Below are 10,554 nucleotides of genomic sequence, written 5' to 3'. Positions count from 1 at the left end.
ATTTTTTCATTTTATATATTTTCTTTTTGCATTTTCTTTTCTAGTTACTTACATTTTCATCTCTTCTAATAGCTCCAAAGGACATAGATTTTCTATGTTTTCCTCTGTTTTCTCTGTCTCTTTCACCCCCTTGCTCCTTCCCCTGTCCCTTGTTCATTTCTATCTCTCTCTTTCTCTCTCTCAGTCCTTGCTCATGCATGAACCTGTGTATGTGTGTGTGCATGTTTTTGTGTGCATGCATGTGTCTTGTTTTCATTTCCATCTTTGATATTTCTCATGTAATGTTTTCATTGTGAAGCTTTTTTAAGTCTAATGCAATAAAATAATATGTTCTCAGTTTTCCATATTTTTTGGTGTTTCTTAATATTGGGTGTTCTTGTTATGCCCCTTAAATACTCCAAACTTTTTCTTTGTTGAGGAATGTCATATATTCTCTGTAGAAAGTAAACTTTAAGTTCTTACATTAAGCTTCAACAATCCTTTTTTAATTGTATTGAAATGTACCAGACTGTTATTTCAAGGCTGGAACCCCTAAGAAGAAAATTCCATGAGCCTCACTATCACATAGAATTCCTAACCTACATGTAATATATTCATGCATTTCCTATTATCAGGACTCTGACTGTTCAAGAAGAAAGCATTTTGCTGTATTTACGGTGTTTTGTTATTTATTTAGAGATTATTGTTTCCAAATTATAATTTTATTATTCTCCTGTTTGGTTATTTCTTTTTCTTACTCTATGTCCTTGAGCAAGTTTTTTGAGTTTTCTAACTTCTTTTTCTTTAGAAAATGGAAGTATAAGTAGTGTGTCCTTCAAGGAATCCCTTCAAATACGAAATAGCCAATTCATAAAATGCACCACTTACCGTTTGTCTGCCTCAATGCAAAAAGGCATTTACGGTGATATTTGTGCCATTTATTTAAATTAAAGGAGCTAATTTTGAATTATTTTATTCACCTTCAAAATATGTCATTCCAGATTTTAAATATACATTACTTATCCTCTCTTCTTTCTGTTAGGAAGGAAAATTGTAGAAAAATTAATTTAATCTCTTTTGGCACCAAAATGCTGATACTTAATATATGTTTCTATATCAAAGGGAAAATTATTCTTTCTGAATATATCTAAGATCAACTTTCTCACAAATTGATGGAATTACTTGACTGTGTCATTCTTTTTTTTTTTTTTCTTCCCATCAGCCCCCAGAAAACTGATTGAAGATTATGGTTCCTTTTCTCCTAACCATATATTTTGGCTAAAAGTAAATATTGTATTATATTTGTATCAGAAGTGGTTTTACACTTTTAGAAACAAGCATCACTCAAGGAGTCTAAAGTATGAATTAAATCTGTAGACAGAGAAATAATAACATAATGAGGTCAACAGCTTGTCTCTTTTAGATGGGACCTACACATAGCAAAATTGATCTATTAGAATTTATTTAGAGAAAGAGAGACACTCATAATCTTACCTATAGTTTGCTAATATTGAATGTAATTAATGATATTTAGAGTAGGGTATTTCTTCCAAACTTGAAGCTGAATTTGTGTCTAGAATATTAATAACACCTCTAAGTCACTGTTCAACTTAATTTATGCTCTATGTTTGGGTGTTTCATTAAAGTTATCATTAATATGAACTTAATAATATAAATTTATGATAGGTATAATGTACTGTGATGCTCTGAAATTATTTTAAAGTTTAATGATATATTTTTTTTATCTTGAGATCCTTATATCATGACCATGGCAAGTAATACAAGTATATGTTTTGTAAATTAATGCATACTTGTTCAAATATGAGACAGAGTACTTTAATATATTCCACAGCATATTTCCTATTTAAAAAATTCAACATGTATTTGCTAAGATGAATAATAATGCCAGAACCACGTCCAATCCCACTCTTTATAATACAGATAAAAATAAAGTAGTTCAAAGTACCAAAATTTAGCTTCAACTTATATTCCTAACTACAAACAATGCTTCATTACTTTTGCAATTGCTGCTATCTAATTTTGAAGGCTGTGATTTCACTTTCCATATAATTCAAAAGTTCACTGTTTTTCCTAAAACCATTTCTTAAGATAACTGCACAATGTAACCAAATACAAACTCTGCTAGCACAATAGCTTGAGACAAGTGTAGAACTAACGGGGAGAAAATAACCCGAGATAGCTGACAATCTGCCAGGTAATCATCAGCAATCTGTGCAATTTATTTGAAGCCCAAACTCTGTTTGCTTGTTTGTTTGTTTGTTTTGCTCTTTTATATAAAGTTATGAATCATACTTAGGAGACATCTTGTAAAGGAAGAAATAAGGGAACAATATATAAAACAAGGTATACGAGGTGATAAAAAAGCATCTTCTTATCTTCCTTGCAATCTTCATTAGCCTGCTTGACTCATGTGGTGTCTCATTGTAGATAGTATACACTTGAGAGAGGTTAGCAATAGATAATCACATTGATTAGGTTAATGACATTATCAAAAAAATATCACAAAATATAAAGAGCAGTCCTTTAACTTTTTAAAGTAAGTTAATTGATATAGGAGGATAGAGGGATGATTAGTCAACCAATCATTGAAATTCATTTTTTCCAAAACAATTTTATATCATAAAGTAAAAGTCAATTATGTGCATTTTATAAAATTAGCAGAGACCAAGTGGTGACAGGACTTGATGCAATACACAGGTTTTTTTTTTTTTTTTTTTTTTTTTTTAATCTCCAGAGTGTTTTCTATTAAAATTTTCTATTTGGATTTTGTGGATTATTATATTTTTAGATTTTTTTGTTGAGCTATATATTTTTCTCCGTTTCCCTCCCCTTCTACCCTCTCCCATGGTCCCCATGCTCCAAATTTTCTCAGGATATCTTGTCTTTTTCTACTTCTCATGTAGATTAGATTCAAATATGTCTATCTCTTATGGACCTCTTTGTTGTCTAGATTCTCTGGGATTGTGAATTGTACGCTGGTTTTCTTTGCTTTATGTCTAAAAGCCTCTTGTGAGTGAGTACATATGTCATTTGTTTTTCTGAGTCTCTGTTACCTCATTCAATATGATGTTTTCTAGATCCATCCATTTGCCTGAAAATTTTAATATCATTATTTATATGGGCCAGCTAAGGGATTGTTTAACATAAAATTCTACATATGAATCTTGAGAATAAAGTTTGACGTTTCTAAACAACTCCTGAGTAAAGGACACTGACAGACAAAACATCTCCACCATGGTTAGAAACAAAAACATTCATGTTTTTAAAAGTGTAATTTCGTAGTCTTTCTTATATTCTGTGATAATAGAGGTAATATTTTCTTCTGAGAATACGTGTCACAATCTTCTGGAAATTTGTTCAATGGCTTCATAATTTTCATCTCTACAGCAGATACAAGTGGGTACTGGAACCCTACAATGTCCCCTCTATGTCAATCACAACTCAATGAAGCATGATTACTGAGGTATCAAGTGGAATTTCAAGCATTTTGGGCTTTTTGCTTGTTGTTCAATGAAAGTTTTAGAAGTATAGGCAGACAGCTTACTGTCTACAATGATGATTAGACATTGTTTGCCCTTTTTCCTTATATGGATTTGGTGAATATCTTATTTCCATCTTTCCTTCCTTTTTCCTTTTTTTCTTTCATTCTCAGAGTATAATAAATTTTAAAGGTATCCACAAGAAGGTAAGATTGTATGGCATAGTTTGAATCTATCTTAATAAAACAAAAATTAAGTGCTGCCAGATGGGCAAGGACGAAGGGCTGCGATGCGGACCTGGCCGTGGCCGTGACTGGAGCTGCCGTCAGACATGAACTCGCTGGAACAGGCAGAAGATCTCATGGAGTTCAAAGAAGTCTTACTGAGTATATTCATTGCTTGCAACCTGCCACTGGACGCCGGAGAATGCTTCTTATACTGGTGTCTGTCTGTACAGCTACTGGTGCCTGGAACTGGCTAATAGATCCTGAGACACAAAAGGTGTCCTTCTTCATGTCCTTATGGAATCATCCATTTTTCACAATTAGCCGTATAACTCTAATAGGCTTGTTCTTTGCTGGCAACACAAAAGAGTAGTTGCACCATCAATTATAGCTGCTCGATGTCGAACGATACTAGCAGAATACAATATGTCTTGTGATGATACAGGAAAGCTAATTTTGAAACCTAGACCTCACGTTCAATGACAATCTGCACTATTGTTAGGAAACCTAAACCAGTCTTTCCTCAAATAAGTGATACAGCAAAACGCCACCAAGGATTCCTTTGGGAATTGGATATGTGATGGTTTAGCAACAACTGACAAGAAGCGTGCATTATTTGCCCAGATTGTCTCAATGAAGATGACTGAGCTCTCAGTGCTTCAGTACCTTTGGTTACCTCTGTTCAGTATTTGTGTCACTTTAGTACTTAGGCTCCTGAAAAGAGTTTTGCCGGTGAAGTATGTGTGTATGTTACTAAGTTAAACTTAGAAACCAAACCTCATTCAGTTTTTATATTGTATTTCTGCATAATACTGTAAATAGCAAACCAATGCCAATGTTAAACCAAGAGGAAAATGTTTGGGCTTTTTTCTCCTGCACCAGTATTTCAGAAACCATCTGCTTGGCATCTCCACGGCTCCGTAAACCTGGCTACTATGTGTGCCTTTCATTCTCAGCACCTCTTTCCATTGTGCTGTGGGAAATACCAGGCTCCACTTAGAATGAGAAAACCTCATCTCCATTATGTTGAAATTTTATACATGTTTCGACAATTTTTGTTAAGCCCAATACTGAATTCTGGCAACTATTGTTATATTTTTCAGTAAATTGTTCTAATTTAACACTAATTACATTAAAAAAAAATTTTAAAAAATCACCCCAAAGTCTTCTGAATGTACAAGTTAAATTATGTGTTGCCTGGGAATTTTACAGTCGTTATTTTAGGTGACTGGATTTTATGCTGAGGTAGATTACTGTCCTGGTGTAGCTGATGGGCCCAGTCCATCACCAATAACACCGGAACCACATCACAAACCAGAGCCTGCAGTCCTCACTGCTGGAGTGTCGTGATGACATACTGTGTACGCGCAACAGCCATGTGTACTAAGGGAGCCCTTGAAATGAAACTGTGGGATTGCTGTAAATACTTAACGGATTAGTGGTGCCTTTTACCTGTTTACTAAAAGATTTTGAAAAGGTTAAATTATTTCATGAGCAATATTTTTAATTTCATTCAATATGAAACTAAATTTGAATAATAGGACAAAACCATTGAATTAAAGGTGCCATTTAACTAACACTTGTTCATCTTGACTTTCCGTTCAATAAGTTGTATTCTTTGAATTGCAGCAATAAAACCCTCTGCTTCTAAAAAAAATTATATGATCATACTATTTTTCTCCTTTCTGAATACAAACATGTCTTGATAACTTAAACAGAAGATTAATATGGGAAGATGGAATATAATTTAGGTGAAATTCTAGTCCTATCTTTTTTGATCATGTATCCTTACTGCTTTTTTAATTTGAATCATTTACTAAAATAACAGAATCAAAGTGTCTTATATTTTCCTAAAAAATAAATAGTGAATTTGATACTGGTATTATTATAGTTGTTGAATTATGATCTCATTATCATCTATAGATTCTTGAGGGCTAAATGACATTGACATTTTTAAAAACTGACAAAAAATTAAAGATAACAGTTATTTTCTATACATTTAACCATTGTTATTCTTTAATGGTTTTTTTTAATCTGAAAAAAAGTAAACTTTATGATACAATGTAGGCAGAGGCTGCTCGTTCCTATCCCGATTGCCAAGACCCAAAATAACCACTCAGAAACTATATTAATTAAAACATTGTTTGCCCTATTAGCTTATGGCTATTTTTAGATAACTCTTACATCTTAAATAAACAAATTTCTATTAATCTGTGCATCATTATGAACTTGTGGCATACTGGAAAGTATTAGGCATCTTTCTTCTCTGGTGTTGGCTACATGGCGTTTCACTGACTCCACTTATTTTCTTCCAGTATACAGTTTAGTTTTCCTGCCTATCTCTATTCTGCTCTATCACAGACCAGAGCAGCTTCTTTATTAATTAACCAATAAAAGCAACATCCCACATTATATACTCTATTCTATCTAAATAAAAAGGTTTTAAATTTAACATTGCAAGATTACATACAACAAAACAATTATCAAATGATAATTATAGTTACAATATCTATTTTATATTTTATCATAACTAACAAAAACTATAACTACCTATTCATCAACTCCATCAAAGACACCAGAAGGATATAATATTACCTAAGTTATCAGGAAGTACAATGTAAGTAACACCAAAACTCTAGAATTGACAAAGACATTTCACTGTCTGGACAGTCACATGAAGTTCTTCTGTAACATTGGACCATCCATCTTCAGTCTACAGGCTAATAGTTTCTGGCAGGCTTATCACGAAGCAGAAAATTTCTAAGACATTTTCACCTATATTTGTAGCTTGTCAGTCACTTTCTTCTTTTTCCTGAAAAATTTCTGGCAGACTCTTTCATGAATTAGTAACCCTGAAGTACTGTCTCACCTTTAGACAAGTTCAGCAGTCATTTGTCTGTGAGTACTTCTTATCTAGTTCATACAGTATAACATCAAGCAGTCCAGGCAAGAGCAGTTTCTTGCCAAAATGGCTAATCTACTCCATAAGGATCCTCTTCAATGTCCATCATCCTTTTGAAGTATATTGGTGCTAACAGGATCAGATGTGTCTCTTTGTTGAGAAAAGTCCTAATTTCTTAAACATTTAAAATGCCACATTCTGTTAGTCTTTGAAAGAATTGAAGAATAACTATCTAACTGAAATATATCTTTATATATCTAGACAACCTAGCTAGCATGACTATAAGCTTGATTATTATAGATGACTATTTATGAACCTGCGATCCCTACCAGTGCAAAGTATTTATCTCTATATCATCTCCCCCTTTAAATGTAAACAAACATTTATAAACAATATTTGGGAATTTGGACATAATTCTCTCCAAAATGCTTCCTTCTTTTTTTGGACAAAGTCATTTTAGGAGTTTACAAAGACATTTCAGGGGCCTTGTTCCATTGAACCACATTATTCTGGAAGGAGTCCACAGGTTCATATCCTCTGTGGAATCAAAATCAGAACCTTTTTATCCAAAGCAACATATCCTTAGACAGAAATTTTGAAGTCAAGATAGCTCTAAATGTGTGTGTGTGTGTTTATCTTAGCAGCTGATACAATGGAATGTCTCTGTACTTAGCTCATTCACAGCCAAAAAATTCAAAGAAAACACAATAATATACATGGTCCAGTCTCTCTATGTATATTCTTTCTTTGTGTGGCTTATTTTTCGTACTCTATAATTTTTCTACAAGTTCAATATTTATTTTATTGTTTTTACTCTTTTAATATATGACTGTCTATACTCTTTTATACTATAACTGTCTATACTCTTTTTCCTCTCTCTTTCAAGTCTAAATATTTATCCAACAGTGTGACCCATATAGAGGCCTTTTCTATCTGAATTTGTCTTTATTGCATATATGTAATTGTTTTTTGATCAGGAATGCTTTTTTTTTAAAAAAAAAAAAAATGCTAAGTGGGCATGGCTAGGAACAAGTCCTGCTTGCTTGCTCTGCCCAGTTAAACATGGCAGAGTTATGTTCACTGCCTCTGAGAGCCATTTTCGCAACCCCAGATCCAGGGTCGCAGCATGTCTGTGTCACCATTAAGCAATTTTTAACACACTGCTCACAGACCCCATTTAAGTTCTTGGCCTCCTGAAAGAGCCACAGGTGTTTGTGCAACAGGTACAAATTAGGAAACCGCCAATTTGAAACCCTGCATGTTTTTTGGTGCTACTGTTGAATCAGGAAGACCTCTCTTTAAAAAGTTGTAGTGTTTCTGCTAGCTGTCTGCATATAGAGCTTATCTGAAAAAAATGTGGTTAAACTTTGTTTGCCTGTGTCTAGAATTTCTTTAGAATTCTCTCAGATTTTATGTGGATTTAGCTGGCATATATTGGCATGCCAATCTGTTGGGGTAGGCTGCTCATTCATTTAGCAGCTGCCCAGACCCAAAATAACCACTCAGAAACTATATTAATTACAACACTGCTTGGCCTTATTAACTTATGCATATTTCTAGATAACTCTTACATCTTAAATAAGCCCATTTTTACTCATCTGTGCATTATCACAAAGTTGTGGCCAACTGGCAAAGTTTTTGCATCTATCTCCTCTGGCAGTGGCTACATGGCGTCTCAGTGACTCTACCTACTTTCTCCCAGCATTCAGTTTAGCTTTCATGCCTATTATGCTCTATTAAAAGGCCAAAACAGCATCTTTTTCATTAATCATAAAAGTAACACATAAACAGAATGACTTGCCACATCAACACAAGACTCTCTGCTTATTATAAACAGTATTTAGTTGTGTATTAGTCTATGTTAGATATGCAGTATCACCTTTGGAGATTTTCAGTCTCATAGATCATATTCAATTAGATTGATAATTATTGAACATCATCCATGTGTAATCATCTGGGTTGAACTTTGTGAGGAAATTTGAGATATGTAATTTATACTTCCTAAGGGAGCTCATTATTTTATGGAGGATAGCCAGAAAAGAATATCAAACACCAAATGACAAAGTTCTTAGAAAATGAAAATCTCTGAAAATCTCGGGTGGTTTGCAAAATTTTATTGGCTAATAAATTTTACTATCTCCTTTAGTTAGTTCAAGATGGGGTTAACAGAGTCATAAATTCTATTTTATACATTAATAATAATAAACAATACCCTTTGTTAATTGAACATTTTTGATGTTATAACAAAGACCTAAAGAAACAACTTAAGGGATGATTACTCATTTTTGGTCTGGCTTCCATATCTTTTAGTCCATGGTTAGTCGGGGCAATTACTTTTAGAACTGTGTCAAGGCAGAATGTTTTAAATGAAGTCATTGCTGAAGCAAGCTGTCTCATTTCATGGTAGCCAGGAAGAGGAAGAGAAGCAGTCATGACTGAGCTCTGATTTCTTAACCTTTTCTTTTCCAGGTCATAGATATCTTTATATTTACATTCGTTTAACATTTTATTACTTTATTTGTTGGCTTCTTTTTGTTTTGTTTTCTTTTATTGAAAGTTATTCTTCTTCCATGGATCACATCCCAAGCATAATTTTTTCTCTAAGATCTTTCCAGTTCCCCTCTCCCTGAGATTCACCTACTGTAGTCAGGCTTTTCTTTGGACCACCAATATCTCACAAATAATGACATGAAAACTTATGCAACCTATTTCAGCTCATCTATGTGATACCATGTGGCTCATGGCTTTTATCTCTCAGTTTGGATATTTTGCTTCTTCTGTGTCTTGCTGGTGACTCAGTTCTTCTTCTCAGTATCTCTGTTACCCTGAAAATCCTACCTAGCTATTAGTTATTCATCTTTTTATTAAACTAATCAAAGTGACACATATTCACAGATTACAAGAATACTATTACACAATAATTCACCACCCTCCATCTCGCAGAAAAGAGCATGAGCCTCAAATGGGACTAATCATTGGTTGGACCCTTCCATAAATTCTGTGCCTCCATTGTCACAGTGCATCTTGCAGGCAGGATAGATTTACTTCAAATGTTTTGTGGATGATTAGTGTCCCAGTAGCTTCACAGGAAGTTGCCTGGTTACAGAAGATGGCCTGTATAGGCCCCATATCCTTCATTAGTAGGAGTCTTATTTAGGTCACCCTGCAAAATCCTGGTAGTTTCTACTGCACTTATTTAAATCTCATAATCCCTTTTTTAATCCAATCAATTTGCTAAATAAGATTATAAACACTTCTAATTTTTATATATAAATTGAAAATGAGACAGGAGGTGATGTTTGTATAATAAACGTGCATTTATCCAGTTCAGATCCACTCTACTGTGTTTGTATGTCTGTATAGTGTACTGAATGAAGTTTGTGAGAAATTCCAGTTTGTTGAGTTGCACTACTGCTTTTTAGTCATTCACTTAAAGAAATCATAAAATAACTGACTATACCATGTCATTTTATGTATATACCAGGAGAGAAAAAGAAGATCAATAATATCAACTCTCCCAAGTGTCTCTTTCTTTTCTTTCTTTTCATCTTTGTTTCTTTCTCATTTCTTCTTTCTTTCTTTCTTTCTTTCTTTCTTTCTTTCTTTCTTTCTTTCTTTCTTTCTTTCTTTCTTCCCTTACTTCCTTCTTTCTTTTTTTCCTCCCTTCTTTCTTTCTTCCTTTCTTTCTACAGTTCTGTTTTAAAAGCAATATTGGGATTGAAAGATAACTTCATAGGGTGATACAAGCACAAGGACCAGAGTAATAATCCACAAAATTTATATAAAGTCAGATGCTGAAACGGTGGTATATCTATGATTTCAGTGTACCTAAAGAAAGACTAGAGACAAAAACAGAAAAACCCCACAGTCTCACAGGTTAGCTAATTTGGAATATCCAGAAAAAAAAATAACAAAAATAACTGTGTCTCTGACAAGTTAAAAGGTAAGG

At 33.5% G+C, this 10,554-nt stretch overlaps 1 pseudogene; it reads left to right on the top strand.

The window, feature by feature from the left end:
* The first annotated feature begins 3,810 nt into the window (after nucleotides 1-3,810).
* On the top strand, nucleotides 3,811-4,211 carry LOC130882012 (nuclear envelope phosphatase-regulatory subunit 1-like; annotated as a pseudogene).
* The last annotated feature ends 6,343 nt before the right edge of the window (nucleotides 4,212-10,554 follow it).

Source organism: Chionomys nivalis, chromosome 9, assembly GCF_950005125.1.
Source record: "Chionomys nivalis chromosome 9, mChiNiv1.1, whole genome shotgun sequence".
Taxonomy (NCBI): Eukaryota; Metazoa; Chordata; class Mammalia; order Rodentia; family Cricetidae; genus Chionomys; species Chionomys nivalis.
The sequence above is the reverse complement of the archived record's forward strand: the minus strand, read 5'-3'. Positions and strand labels throughout refer to the sequence as shown.